We start from the raw sequence: 15217 nt of genomic DNA on the forward strand, positions 1-15217 counted from the left end.
AGTTTAATATAAAAATCAACAGAGAAAATGAGAAAAGTGGCAGTTTTGCATAGAAAAGCAACTCTTTCCTTCAGACAGTTAGCATTCTGTAATAATTACTATGGTAAGTCTATAATGAATCGGGATAAATTTATCGGAATTAACAATAAACTACATTTACAAAGGATCCAAATTGTCACATAATATATTTTGCCACTGATAAATCATTTAGAGAGTGGTAGCATGAATAAGCGCTTAGAGTGTGATTTAAAGTGGAAAGAAGCAAAACTATAACAAAGTGGGAATTCATATAAATGTCTCTTCACACCTATAATAAAACATGTTAAGGTATGACTACCAGGGGGTCAAAGTTACACGAATGAAACCATCTGTAAAACAGTCAAGAAACACATTAGGCTTTGTTACCACACACACACACACACACACACTCTTAGGCTCAATTCACATGCCAAAAAATGAAGCCACTTCTCTACACTAATTGAGCAGGGGGAGGGGGAAGGGGATAGGGGTTTGTTTTTGTTTGTTTGTTTTTTTATTTTATTTTTTTTCTTTTTCTCTGGAGGGAAACCTGGGAAAGGAGATATTGTAAATAAAGAAAACATCTAATAAAAAAATACCTTTAAAAACACATCTCTGCTTGGTTGATGGTGAATTACGTAATCCAGAATAAATTTAGGGAAATTTTGGATAATTTAAATTTCTAAAGTAAAGTCAGCAAATTAAAAATTACAATTACTTTGGAACAGAAGTTTAGTGAAAAAAAAAGTTTTTTGTTTTTTGTTTTTGTTTTTGTTTTGGAAATTGTGTGTCTGTAACATAAGCCAAGTCTGATATTTAATGGTAGCTGGTGAACTGTATGTGGATACACTTGTTACTGCATTTGGAAAATGTAGGTTTCCTTTGATATGCACAGAAGTTCAGGAATGGCCATGTTAAGATTATCTTAGCTATGCCAAGGACAGGAGGAGGACATAGGTCTTGGAGTTGTGTAGTAGTATGTCAAACTTAGCTGTGACCCTGTATCTTGACTTTAACAACTTGTTGATTTTTACTGACAAGAGCGTGCATAAGAGACTGTATTTAATTTACAAATTAGCTTGGGTGTGAAACTGGACAAGGCAGGCGCCACCATCGCGAGGCAAAAATTATTTCTTAGCACATATGATGAAAACTTTATGACATCACACTTGGTCCTGTAGTAAAATATGTTCTGGCAGACAGTGTAGCTTTTTTTGAAGTGCAAAGATAGAGAAAATCATGGAAAATTTCTTACTTGGTTATAAACTAAAATTATCAGGAAATTATCATGTAGAGTAACTTATCATTAATTATTATACCTGGCAAACATAGTAAAACATACTTATGTGTAGTTCTGTATATGCTGGCTCGATAGGCCAAAGGCTGAGGTAAACATTCTCAATAAAGTAGCTATGTTATATAACAAATATAAATTGCTAATCAAAACCTATCTATAAATCACTTTTTAAGGATCTAGGCTCTGATGTGACTTAGCATTTTTTTTTCTTAAAAAAATATTTTGATTGTCTTCATTCCTTCCTGTCAGTAGACCACAGGTTATTGCTGTCTGCTGGAGGCATCTTCACAAAGTCTGAAAATCTGTATTTCTAAGAGGTTACCCACTTCTAACTTAAAGCTCTTATTTCAAACTGTGCTGACATCATGATTAGAATCAAATTACTTCCTGCTTCTTGCCTTTGACATGTAGTTGTGGATTCTAGCTAAGAGCTGACAGGAAGCTCTTACAACCATCCAAAGTGCTGCAGATCTGAGCCACAGGATGTCTTGAAAAATAAGTAGTACTATGAAATGAGTACTTGTTCACATCTGTAGGATGTTAGTAGGAAATGAATTATCAAACTTTATGTACACATCATGTTTCCATGGAATTGTGTACTTATATGATGCTCGGCTAGGTTATTGAAATATAAAAATTTCAAGACAGAGCAAGTAGAAATTTATGGATTAAACATAGAGTAAATTGTACATAGAACAACGATTGTTCACAGTAATAAGCCTGAAATGATGGTCCTTAAGTTATCAAGACTTAAAGATCTCCTTTAGTCACATCACGTAGCCTCAGATATCTCACTGAAGGGCATGGTGGTATATGATGTAACTGACAGGCATTAGGCCCTGCTTTTGACCTTTGGTACCACAAAAAAACCAACAAATCCCTCATAGTGGGAGCACATGCTGAAACACCGCTTGTCCTTTCCTATTCTCTTTTGGGGTGTACTTTCTAAGTCAAGGATGTGATTATTTGGAAGCTAGTTTAGCATTCAGGAGAACTTATTTTCCCACGAGATGCCAGGATACTGGAGACAGAGCCATGAATAAAAGCTGCCTGTCATAAGGAATGATAAATTAATATTGTAGTAGCCAGAAAGAAGAAAGAAGCTGGGCTTCCAAGAAGTTCTTTAATCTGAAGGCAGCTTGCCCAAGTGGGAACTTCCTGGCTTGTGCTAACAACAGGCTGAGGAGTAGTGCTTCTCACGCCACAAACCAAGTGCCAAGAAGCAGCTGGACATGGTCTGTTTCTTTTCTATTATTATTATTATTAACTTAACTTAGTTATTTATACCTCAAATTCTGCCCCATGCCAGTCCCCACCCACAGATTCCATCCCCTATTTCCATCCCCTTCTCCTCTAAGAGGGTGAGGCTCCTTTGGGTAACCCTCCCACCTTGGCACATCAAGTCTCTGCAGGGTTAGATGCATCCTCTCCCACTGTGGCTAGACAAGATACATTATTATGTGCCAGAGGCCTTGGTCCAGCTGGTGTATGTTCTTTGGTTGGTGGGTCAGTCTCTGGGATGCCAAGGATTAGTTGACTCTGTTGGCCTTCCTTTGGAGTTTCTGTCCTCTTCAGGGGTTTCCCCACCTAGTCCATAAGAGTCCCCAACCTAAAATTTGTCCTGTCTAAAAACAATGCAGGGACAAAGATGGAGCAGAGACTGAAGGAATGGCCAACCAATAACTAGCTCCACTTGAGATCCATGCGATGGGTAAGCACTAATCCCTGACACTATTGATGATACTCTGCTATGCTTGCAGACAGGGGCCTAGCACAACTTTCCTCTGAGAGGCTCCACCTTTCTAATATACATATATAAATATATTTAGGAATACATATCTAGGAATATATATAATTAGGAATAGGAATATACGTGTGTGTGTGTTTGTGTTTGTGTGTGTGTGTGTGCATGCAATAGCAATTAGTGAACAAAGGGACCAAGCATTTTAAGGAGAGAAGGGAGGATCATATGAGATGGTTTGGAGGGAGAAAAGAGATGGGAAAAATGTTACAATTATATTTTAACTTCTAGACCCTCAACCTAGACAGCTCCTGCCTCTAGGATCCTGCTTTGTTTGAATTTCTGTCTTAACTTCCTCCAATGATGACCAGTGCTGTGGAAATGTTAAGTCAAATTAGCCCTTTCCACCTGTTGGCTTTGATCATGGTATTTTATCACAGCAGTAGTAACCCAAAATGTGACACATTGGTACTAGGATTGTGTGGCATTTCTGACCATATTTCGGGGAAGACTGTGGAAGGACTTTGGAACTTTGGGCTAGAAAAGCCATTGATTGTTGAGAACTAAGTTGGCTGTTCTGTAGTGGCTTGGAAGATTAAAATGTAGACAGTAGTGCAGAAAATGGAAGCCTGGCTTCTGATGTTTCAAAGGGAAGTAAAAACTCTGCTGAGCCATTTGTGTAATGAATATGAGGTTCTAGTCAGCTGGGGCTGAAGAGTCAGTTGTGTTTAACAAGAGACCAGAACCACTGAAGTAAAAACCTTTGCTTTACTGGGACAATTAAAGCTGTTCAGCTGGAGCTGAGAAATTAGCAAGGAAAGGAAAGGTTGTGGCATGTGATGTGTTTATGTGTCAAGCTGACAAAGGGTCAGTTGTGCTGGCAGAGTACCTTGTGCAGCCAACTGAATTTGCTACTGTGAGAGTCACCCAGGTGGTACCGGTTTTGAAGGCTTGAAGAACAGCTGAGGCTTGGCACCTCAGTGGAAGTCCTAGGATTGAAGGGGTCATGGAGAAAAGTTGAAGCTTTGCATCATAAGGAGAGATTTGGAGAGGCTACTGGTGACAGTGCAGCCTAGTTGTAGAAGATGGCAGCATTCTGGAGATTCCAGTGCCATAGGACAGCCATCAGGAACAGCACTAGTGGTGGAGTGAAGCCAGCTGGATCCTAGAATACAAGCTGTGTGTACTGCAGAGGGAAGAGCTGAAGTGACCCAAGCCCCTTGGAGGAGCCTAGAAGGTCCTGAGGGAATTCCAGATGATCAAACATTGAGTTGATTATATACGTTTTGGAGTCTGGTGTTGCTTTGCTGAGATTGTGGCTCTGCCCTGGTTCTTCCATCTTGAAGTAAGAAAGTATGTAATTTATTTTTATTTGGACAGGAGTCAACTGCTGAAATACTTTGAATTTTTAAATCTGTAGATTTTAAAAGAGACAAGGTATTTAAAGAGACTGAATTTTTAGGTGTATTTTTTAAAAATTGCAGAACTTTTCAAATTTGTAATATTTTATACTGTGATGTTCCTATTAATCTGAAGTCTTGTGGATGAATAAAGGTTGTCTTTTTCAATTTTTTTCAATTTTTCAATTTTTAAACATTTTATGAAAACACGCTAGCCAGCTTCCTGCCCTGCTTGAGTTCCTGTCCTGACGTCTTCCAATCATAATCGGAAAGAGAAAGGCAAACAAACCCTGCCTTCCTTAAGGTGCTTGTGGTTGTGATGTTTGATCATAGCGATAATAACCCTAATACAATCCAACTCACAGGATGGGCAAGTATCCAGGAAGCTGTGCAGGTGTGTGATTAGGTTCACAAAGTCTGTGGAGATCAACTTGAGATTCTGTGTAGAAGTTGAAGACTTTGGGTTCTAGATCAGAATTCTCTGAGTGCTGTTCTCAGACCCTCTGGATCACCATTACCTTGGCTTTTTCTAGAAATAATGAACTACTGCTTTCAAGAATCAGACATAACAAGAGGCTTTTCAATTAAAATACAAATACTATATGTGAGTTATCTAAACAAGGAACTATGATCAGATTTCCAGAAAACAAAGACAAGCCAATACTGAAAACACTTGCATGCGCACACACATGTACTTGCTCACACAAATATACACACACACTCACACATACACAAATACACACATTCATATAAACACACACATACTCATACATAATCACATACACACAAAACAAACACACACATATACACACACTCATACATACAAACTCACACATACTACACATTCACACACACACAAAACACACACACACACATATACACACACCAAAAACCAAAAAAAAAAAAAAAGAAATATAAGTCCCAACATTACAGAAATCATTCTAAATGTCAGGGCAACAGATCTACAGAATCAGGAGCCCTGAGGCTCAGCATCAGGGTTTTCAGTACACTGGTTGGTGTGCTGTGCCATGACATGTCACAATTTCTGAAGATTTTTGAAAAAAAAAATGTCAGCATATTCTCTCAAGGGAGAACATCATCATCTTCATCATCATCATCATCATCATCATCATCATCATCATCATCATCATCATCATCATCATCATCAACAACAACAACAACAACAAGCCCCAAAACAACCCTGCAGCCAAACAACAACAATATAAACAATTGCCAAAATGATGCAAAATTTGAAACAATGTAGTTATGTACTACTGGGATTATTCATATAAGTACACTACAGCTGTCTTCAGACACTCCAGAAGAGGGCATCCAATCCCCTTATACATGGTTATGAGCCACTTGTTGCATGGAGTTGAACTCAGGACCTCTGGAAGAACAATCAGTGCTCTAAACCACTGAGCAATCTCTCCAGTCCATACTACTGGGATGATGAACAACTGACTGAGGCACAGCTATAACCCAATGCTCACTAGTCTTTAAAGTAAAACAAATATGTTCAACTTTCAAATACTATGTATAGTACAGTATTATAAAATGTTTAAAAATTGAAAAATAATGGACAGCAGCTTGGTTGTTACATAAGAGAGCATCAATGTGAAACTGGATGGCAGAACTGCATGTAGGTACCCTGTGGCCAACTCTGAGAACTCATTCAAACATGCAGAGCCAGTCTCTGTATGTACAGAGGTGACTCAGGCACATGCTTACCTACTCATTATTTACATACACCCTTAACTAATTATGAACCAAATCATTTCATTAACGAGTAACAACCATTAGTTAAGCTGACATTTCTGTGAGGAGGCACCCACCATCTTGTCTTCTGTTGCTTGAAGTCATTTACTTTAGAGAATCTATTATAATCCGGCTTTCAAAACAGCATCCTATTACACATGGCCATCTGCTGACTTATCAACTGAGACTGGCTTTTGTACAAAATATCTTTTATCATGTTTATGTACAATGTTTACCTTCAAAAAAATCTATCCTGAATTATTTAATGAATTTATATTGCTAGAGAAAGAATTGATAATTTTAGATGTTTCAGAAATTAAGTTTTTAATATATTTATCTTTTACAAGTCATATTATTAATATAGTTCTTAAACAGAAATTTTGTAAATTATTTTACAAAGTTAAAGATTAACCTACAATTTTGAATGTCTTAGTTTTAAAAGGCAAAGGCTAAGTTTAGATATTAAAATTCATCCTTATAAACATAATCCCATGGAATCCTGTACATGAATTGTATGTTACCATGCTGAGATAGTAGCTGGCTAGCGTGTTTTCATTTAAAATTTTTTTATATTGTCTGTGAATTATGAGACATAAATATCATTACAACAACGCTTTAGATAAACTTATATGATTTTTAGAGACATATGGTACCAAAAATTAACTCCCCAAAGCACATAATTTAACTGGATTTTGCAATTTAAGAACACTGGGGGAAAAAAGGGACATTTTAAGGAAATGAGAAGTGTCCTTGTAATGAACTACTGCTTTCAAGAATCAGACATAACAAGAGGCTTTCCAATTAAAATACAAATACTATATGTGAGTCATCTAAACAATGAACTATGATCAGATTTCCAGAAAACAAAACAAGCCAATACTGAAAACACTTGTATGTGCACACACATGTACTTGCTCACACAAATATACACACTCACACATACACAAACACACACATTCATACAAACACACACATACACATACATAAACACATACACACAAAACAAACACACACATAGACACATACTCATACACACAAACTCACACATACTACACATTCACACACACTCACACACACACAAAACACACACACACACACACACACACCAAAAGCAAAAAAGATAAATATTAAACATAAGTCCCAACATTACAGAAATCATTCTAAATGTCAGAGCAAAGTCAAGGTCAGCCTTCGATCTATGTTTACTAAATAATGATTTGTCAACCATTGGCCTAATGAAAATATAGTTGATCAATATGACTGTAGAAGAAGTGTATTATGTAATACCATACTTACACTTTTTGGGAAAGAAAATTAGATTTGAAAGAATAAGGTGGTAGATAAAAAGAACACAGAGCATCCATATCAGAAATCTGTTAGACACACACTTGAAAGAGGAGGAGGAATCAAGGCAGTCAGCGTCTTTCCTTAATGCAGCATGTAAGAAAAAATAGAGAGATGGGGAATGACTCCTAAATTAAAATTTACCTCCTTGGGGTAAATGTATGGAGATCAGAGGAAATTTCAGGCAGTAAAAGACTTGTGTGATTTTGTGAAGGTGCCTGAATACTGTTGTGTATTTGTTTTAACCTACATACAGAATGTATGCCAGATTTAGTTGTAACATAAGACCAGGGCATCTTAAACCACCTATTACCCATTGCCCAAGAACCTTTACTTGACCCAAGTTATACAGATATACAAAAAAAAAGCATAGATAGCAAACATTTATTGATCTAAAAGTATTTTGGAACAATTGTTTCACACACACACACACACACACACACACACACGTATATATCTTTAGCCTCACTCTTTAACAACAAAAGCAACCAATGGGAAGGATGTTCTTATTTTAACCCAATATTATTAAAAGATACATTAGTGAAATTTGATATTAATTGTGCTTAGGAATGACTGTTGAAATATATTAAAAATATTTGTATTCCATAATTAAACCATTAAGGTGCTATCAAAACAGAGAATTTTGTTTGTATAACAGAGAATTTTGTTGTACAACAGTTCATACCATACAATACTCCAGAATCTAAGCTCAGCTGTTTCATGCAGACATGAAGGTCCTGTGTGATGGCGTGCATTGTGCAAAGCACATGTGTTGTATTTTCAGATTCAAGGCTGCAGAGATTATCTCTGGATCCTTATGCTTCTGATCAGAATTAATAGTTATCCTTGAACATTCAAATGCATTCCACTGGTGTCAGAGTTTTTGAGACATTAAAACTGTTTTGAGACCCCATGTGGAGTTGTGGCTCACAAACTCAAACTCTGATGTAAGCTATGGTCTTTATCTGACTATCATAAGTAAGAATCATTCATCAACTAATTGTAACTGGTGTGCAGACCTTGTCTGGGGTTTTGATAATACAAGACTGTTCATAGATAGCTGAAAAAGAGTACAATGGTTTACATTTTTTCATGTTTTTCTTTGAATCTAAAAAGTGTTGCAATGAATTACAAGTCTATAAACAGGGCACTGGGGTAGAAATGGGAGTGGTTATTTGCAGCAATAATTAGTGGCACTTGTTAAGAGTTAGAGGCTTTCTGAAGGATGTACCTGTGTTCATGGATCCACACACCACTCTTATCAGAAAGTGTGAAAGTTCAGTATGTCCACTATATAGCTGGGAACTTTGTAGTTGTAAACTTTTCGGTCCGAGTGGAAATGTTATGAAGGATATTTACATTGGGGAAAATTAAATTCAAATATTAAATATTTAAGACCATCTAGTTCTATTTTTTATTCACAAATACAGTGAGGTGTCTAGTCCCATTGCAGAAGCATCTATAGACTCCTTGTACTTGATAAAGAAAATAGGCTTACAGACTTACATTTATACCTTAAGGAATCCAGTTAAAATAGCATTGAAAGGTTTGAAAAGGTATCAAGGACATTTGGAAGAAAAACAGTATGTTACTATACAACAGAAAAATAATTTGAGTAGTAGATAGATGATATGAATTGTTTAGATTTAGATAGATGATAGGCAATAGAAAGATATACATATTTATTTATTTTCACTGGACTATTAAAATTATGGTTATAATTCCAACCTTCTTGTTAAAAGCTTTTACACACACTGAAGCATACTGCCATTATCAATCTCTGACAGATAAATAAAACTGATAAGCAAAGATATGTGCATGCAATTTTAATTCAATAGAGAGTTGTGATGTGCAGCTCTCGGGCAAATCACATAAACACTATTTTTTTATGTAATAACCCAAACAATGGCAATTATAAACTACTCCACAGGTTTTTTTTTTTTTGGTAGGGCAGGAATGACAGATGCACAAAATTCTGTTAACACTGATATTTTAAAAACAGTTTTGTTACAAAGCTTTGTATGCATGGTAAATGAATCTCACAATGAATGAGATCTTTATTTTTAAAACTGTTCCACAGGCTGGTGTGAACATCACATAGATTATGTCAAGAAAGAGCTGTCTATATTCTAACTGGACTTTCATATTTGTAACAGGTTTCTACAGAAATGAAGTAAGAACTACTCTAGTATTTAAATTGTACAGAATCCAATGCATATCAAAATTATTTTCCTTGGACCTCTGTTTCCATATACACCCTGAAGGCATGGCAGGAAAAAGTGTTATCTGTGATAGATGCTACCAGGTCTTGTATCAAATAGCTAACAATGTTGTTTATTCCTTTGTGCAAACACAGACATGCATTTATTGTATATAGATTTTAATTTATTAAAGAAATGAGTTTGTTTTGTTCTGAGGTTGAATGTATAGCCTATCTTTAAGGAGAAGGAACAGTACCAAGAACTTTAAGCAGGTGGGTGTTACAGCATCTACACTCAGGGAGGAGACAGGTGGGTCATACAGCATCTGTACTCAGGGCGGACACAGGTGAGTCATACAGTATCTACACTCAGGGGGAAGACAGGTGGGTCACACAGCATCTGTACTCAGGGAGGAGACATGTGGGTGATATTGCTCAGCTCATATCTCCCTCTCATTATCACTATTCTCTAGATTGTGAATTGTTCTGAAATTTATCCATGTATCTGATAGTTGATCATGTTCATTCCAGGCCCAATCTTTCCACCCTCCCTCCCTCCCTCACTGATCTGCTTCCTCTTCCAGATTACAGGAAAGATATTGATAATAAACTCTTAAGGCCTTTCACATGTATGTTATCACGATCATTCTTTAGGAAGCATTATAAATCAAATTCCAAAAGACCAATGGTGCCGATGGACGACTAATATACAAGGAACGCATTAACTCTTAGGAAACCACTGATATAAACACATTATAAACGCTGTAGATACTAGTAGTGGAGGGATTATTGGATACCTGATTATTGGGTTCTCCTATGCTATGTTACTTTGGGTGACAGGGTCATCTGAATTAGTGTGACAAGGAGGAATGGAATTTTCAGGAAGGTACACAGGTGCTAGACATGAAGTGGAAGTTCACAGCCCTTTCCTCCTCTTGCTTTCATCACAGGAGCTCTTTTCACTGAGGCCCTCCTACCGGTGCACTGAGAGAGATCCAAGGCCCCACCAAGCATCTGTTAAGCTTCAGTCATTGTGCTTAGCAGGGGTGTGGTGTTAGTGTCTTGCCATCTACCACTGCACTGAAAGAGATCCAGGACCTCACAAGGCACCTGCTAGGCTTTGGTCATTGTGTTTAGAAGGGGTCTCTCGGCTGTGTCAGTGTCCCACCATCATTCCCCCTTTTCAGCCACATTTGCTGGCTGCATCTCCTTAGCTACCACTAAATCCCAGTGATTCGCTTAATTCTGTTTCTACCCTTCTGTTTCTATATACTCTACATGGGAGATTTCATATGATGCCATAACTTAAATTACTAGCTGCATCATGATTTCTTCCAAACTTTATCTACAACATAGACATATTCAAGCCAGATGTCTTTTTAGCAAGCAGCTGGACATGACTGGAATATCCTTTGTTCCCAGTGGGACCTGGAGGTCAAACTACTAATCTACTGGTTTCGGGAACCATCTCATCCAACCCACCTTCTTTTCTATTTTTCCTGTTATTTATGAGATGGCATTGTTACTATGTCACTCAAACTGGAATTCATAGAGCCATACTCAACTCCCCCCAACCCTTCAGTTCTTGCAGCTATCTATGGCCACTGCCTTAGGGCTATGAGGTAAGCTGGGATGAATAATTGCTCTAAGTAGAAACATGGAAGGGGTACGGCATCTACAACAAGCATGTATGGGCAATCCAGCAGAGCTATGGGCTGTGTTGGACCCAGCAACTAGTTCTGTTAATAGTATCATTTAAGTATCTTTTTTTTCAATTGAATTCTTCATTCCTTCTTTCACTGTGATATCTACCATTATTAGAAAGGTTCCATGTGGACGTACTTAAGAATGAAGTTTAGAACATAAAATTACTCATTACTTTTATTTAATGAATACTTAGGATCGAAATGCTAACCTCTAGAATAGCAGTAGGAAGTGAATGATGTGCTAGCCCTCTGATCCATTAGCTTAGTCCAGAAAAGTGAAGACTCAATGATGTAATAGGAAAAGTATGGGGATGCTTTTGAAATATAAACAACTAAGAGCTTGGCTTTTGGAAGTGGAGTGAATAGGGGATCCTCTGCCATCATTTAAGCATGGAGAATGTGCTCTGGGTGATTTTGACTCGGTGTGTGGGACTCAGTCCAACACTAGGAGTTAGTTTCAATTTTAGCATTGCCTTCAGCAATACTAAGAACCATAACATCTTGACAAGGTTTTATTTGAGAAGATTTTTTTTTCCCCCTGAATAATTTACTACATTGATTTTGAGATTTAGAAAAATGTAAACAAGAGAATTCACTAGGGATTCTAAAAAGCCCTTTTGTTTTTAAATGGATAAATTCTTCACACAGATATTTTATTGCACTGATGGGTTTGAAGTATATTAGAGAAATTCCCAAGGGCAGAGCCTTGGGTATCTGCATGAGGCCTGAAAAAGTAGGGGCTTTGCTAAGAAGGTAGTGGGTGATCTCAGCCTTTTGGCTCTTACACGCAACTCCAAAAACACAGCTCAGATATTCATGTTCTTGCCTCCCTTTTGGACTCCAGAAAAAAAAAGTCAGTACCCATTCCTCTGAAGAAAAGCATTCTTACTAGAGATACAAAAGACAATGAACACATGAAGCAGAAACATGGAGACCCAGAGAAACCAACAAAAAGACTGTGCATATCTTGGAAGGAAAAGCCAACAATGCATATCTCGGAAGGTCCTCCACTGTAAAGAGCACAAACTAGAGTAACCTGTGTGAATGTGTGAGGACAGAAGGAACTGTGTAGTGGGGGATGGTGTCTTCATGTGTGCAGACATATGTAACCATTTTCATTTGTTGCCCAAGGAAAGAGTACTGGCATAAGACAATTAGATCAGGTGAATAGAATAGAACAGGACCAAGCATATGACCTTTCCTTTAAAAGAACTTGTAGATAAGAAATGATAGCTGTTTTCCTTTGTGCGAGGTTCTCAGCCTTAGAGATGAGGCCCGGCTACTTCAGTTGCGAAGTCCCCACACATAAGGTGTATGCTGTATGTTTGCTTCCTCTGTTGTGTCCCAGAGGGTTCTTGCCATCTGGGTCCATGAGAGAGTCAACTATGTTCCCTGCATTTTACACAAGTCCAGGTGAATGGAAAGTCCTTAACAAATATTATCTGAGTGACTTAATTAATAAATATGAGGTCTTTAATGAGTGTCAGGAACGCTGAGTTCTTTTTACCGCAATTACAACAAACTGTAAAATTTTATTAGCTATTATGCCTGTTGAACCAATGCCATGGGTTAACTCTGTGCAACACAGGCCTGCATTGTAACAGACATTAGTATGCTGTGGAAACATCTTTTCTAAGGCCCCTTTCTTATCCATGTCTACACTGAGGGAGGTTGTTAGCTCTAGAAAACTAACTCCACATTGCCATGACTTATAAAAAATTTTTTAAATGCAAATTTTAGTAAGAGAATTTTATAATATTTTGTTCTATTGAGATTAAGATCTTTATTATATTTTAGTTAGCTTACAAAGTAACAGGATTTCTTAAAGTGTTTTCTTATATAATTAGTTTTAGTTGGCTCTCCCTTAGTCATGTAATTTTACCTTCTACTTAAGCTTTCTCTCTTTTATCAGAAAGCAAGATGGATATATATATATATATACATATATATATGTATACATATAGAGAGATACAGATATGTAGATAGATAGACAGACAAACAGATGGATGAATGATGGATAGATGGATGGATAGGCAGGTGAGTATGTGGCTGGATAGATAGACAGACAGACAGATAGGCCAATGTTAGATAATAGATTGGCAGTTGGATAGATAATACATAATGAACTGATAGATACAGAGATAGACCAACAGATAGACAGATAGACAGAGAGATAGATGATGTATGGATAGACAAACAGACAGATGGTAGCTTACAGATGGACACTTGGAGAGAGATGATAGATGGACAGATGACTAGATCAACATTTCTTCTCTCAAACGTGTTCACTGTCGCTGTTTAGTTACTGGCAGCATGACTCACCTCCCTGTGTGGAATGACCCGAGAGCTCTCCAGGTTGCCCTTCAGTATTCCTTCAAGCATCCCCATGCGACTGGTCACTAAAATTCTCAGTTCCCAGGCCCTTATGGTCTGTTATCCATTATTTTCCCTTCAACTTACTTTATGGAAAGGTTTCACAAAAGTGGTCACATGAAAAATCCTAGAGAAATACAGGCATAGAAGTCAAAGTGGATGAGAAGTGTAAATAAGTAATTGATCCTGCCAAATGTTGTCAGATTTCCAGTCTTTCTATGGCCATATACATTTGGGTGTTGTCTTAGTCAGGGTTTCTATGCCTGCACAAACATCATGACCATGAAGCAAGTTGGGGAGGAAAGGGTTTATTTGGCTTACTTCCACATTGCTATTTATCACCAGAGGAAGTCAGAACTGGAACTCAAGCAGGCCAGGAAGCAGGAGCTGATGCAGAGGTTATGGAGAGATGTTTCTTGCTGGCTTGCTTCTCCTGGCTTGCTCAGCCTGCTCTCTTATAGAACTCAAGACTTCCAGCCCAGGGAGGGCACCACCCACAAGGGGCAATTGAGAAAATGCCCCACAGCTGAATCTCATGGAGGCACTTCCCTAACTGAAACTCCTTCTCTGTGATAACTCCAGCCTGTGTCAAGTTGACACACAAAACCAGCCAGTACAATTGACCCCTTGTCAACTTGACACACAAGCACATCACTATTAAGCCTCAACCCTTACTTTCTTATCCATCCCCAAGATCTAAAGTCCCACAGTCTTTACATATTAAAAGTTCAATCCATTTAAAATGTTCAATGTCGTTTAAAATTCAAAGTCTCTTAACTGTGGGCTCCACTAAAATACATTCTTCCTTCAAGAGGGAAAAATATCATGGCACAGTCACAATCAAAAGCAAAACCAATGTCTGGGATCCAACTCACGATCTTCTGGGCTCCTCTAAGGGCTTAAACGGTCACTTCTCCAGCTCTGCCCTTTGCAGCACACAGTTTGTCTTCTGGGCTCCAGATGCCTGTACTCCACTGCTGCTGCTGTCCTTGGTGGTCATTGCATGGTACTGGCATTCCCAAAACACTGCTGTAACTAGGCTTTACCAAGACTGTCTTCACAGTGCCAAGCCTCAACTCCTTTGCATGACACCTTCAGTCCTGGGCCATCAATTGCAAACTGAGGCTGCACCTTCACTTATGGCCTTCCATCTATGACCTCTTACTGTGCCAAGCCTCAGCTGCTCTTCATGACCCCTTCGTGCTGTAAAAACCAGTACCACCTGGGTGACTCTTACATATTGCCAAGTCCTGCTGCAGCACAAGGTACAACCTTGGCTATCTCTGGAACACAGCTTCTTTGAGCTTTCAGCAAACACTTCCCAGAAGATGTCACCTCAATGATGCTGGTATCTTCTTAATCACCGCTAATTTCTTAGCT

General features: G+C 38.0%; 1 protein-coding gene across 3 annotated transcripts in view; it reads right to left on the reverse strand.

Moving 5' to 3' along the window:
- The window catches only part of Ccdc178 (coiled-coil domain containing 178), a 345640-nt gene that overhangs the window by 46032 nt on the left and 284391 nt on the right, over positions 1-15217 (reverse strand). The gene's annotated exons all lie outside the window — the stretch shown is intronic.

The sequence above is a fragment of the Mastomys coucha genome, unplaced genomic scaffold (assembly GCF_008632895.1).
Source record: "Mastomys coucha isolate ucsf_1 unplaced genomic scaffold, UCSF_Mcou_1 pScaffold13, whole genome shotgun sequence".
NCBI classification, from domain to species: domain Eukaryota; kingdom Metazoa; phylum Chordata; class Mammalia; order Rodentia; family Muridae; genus Mastomys; species Mastomys coucha.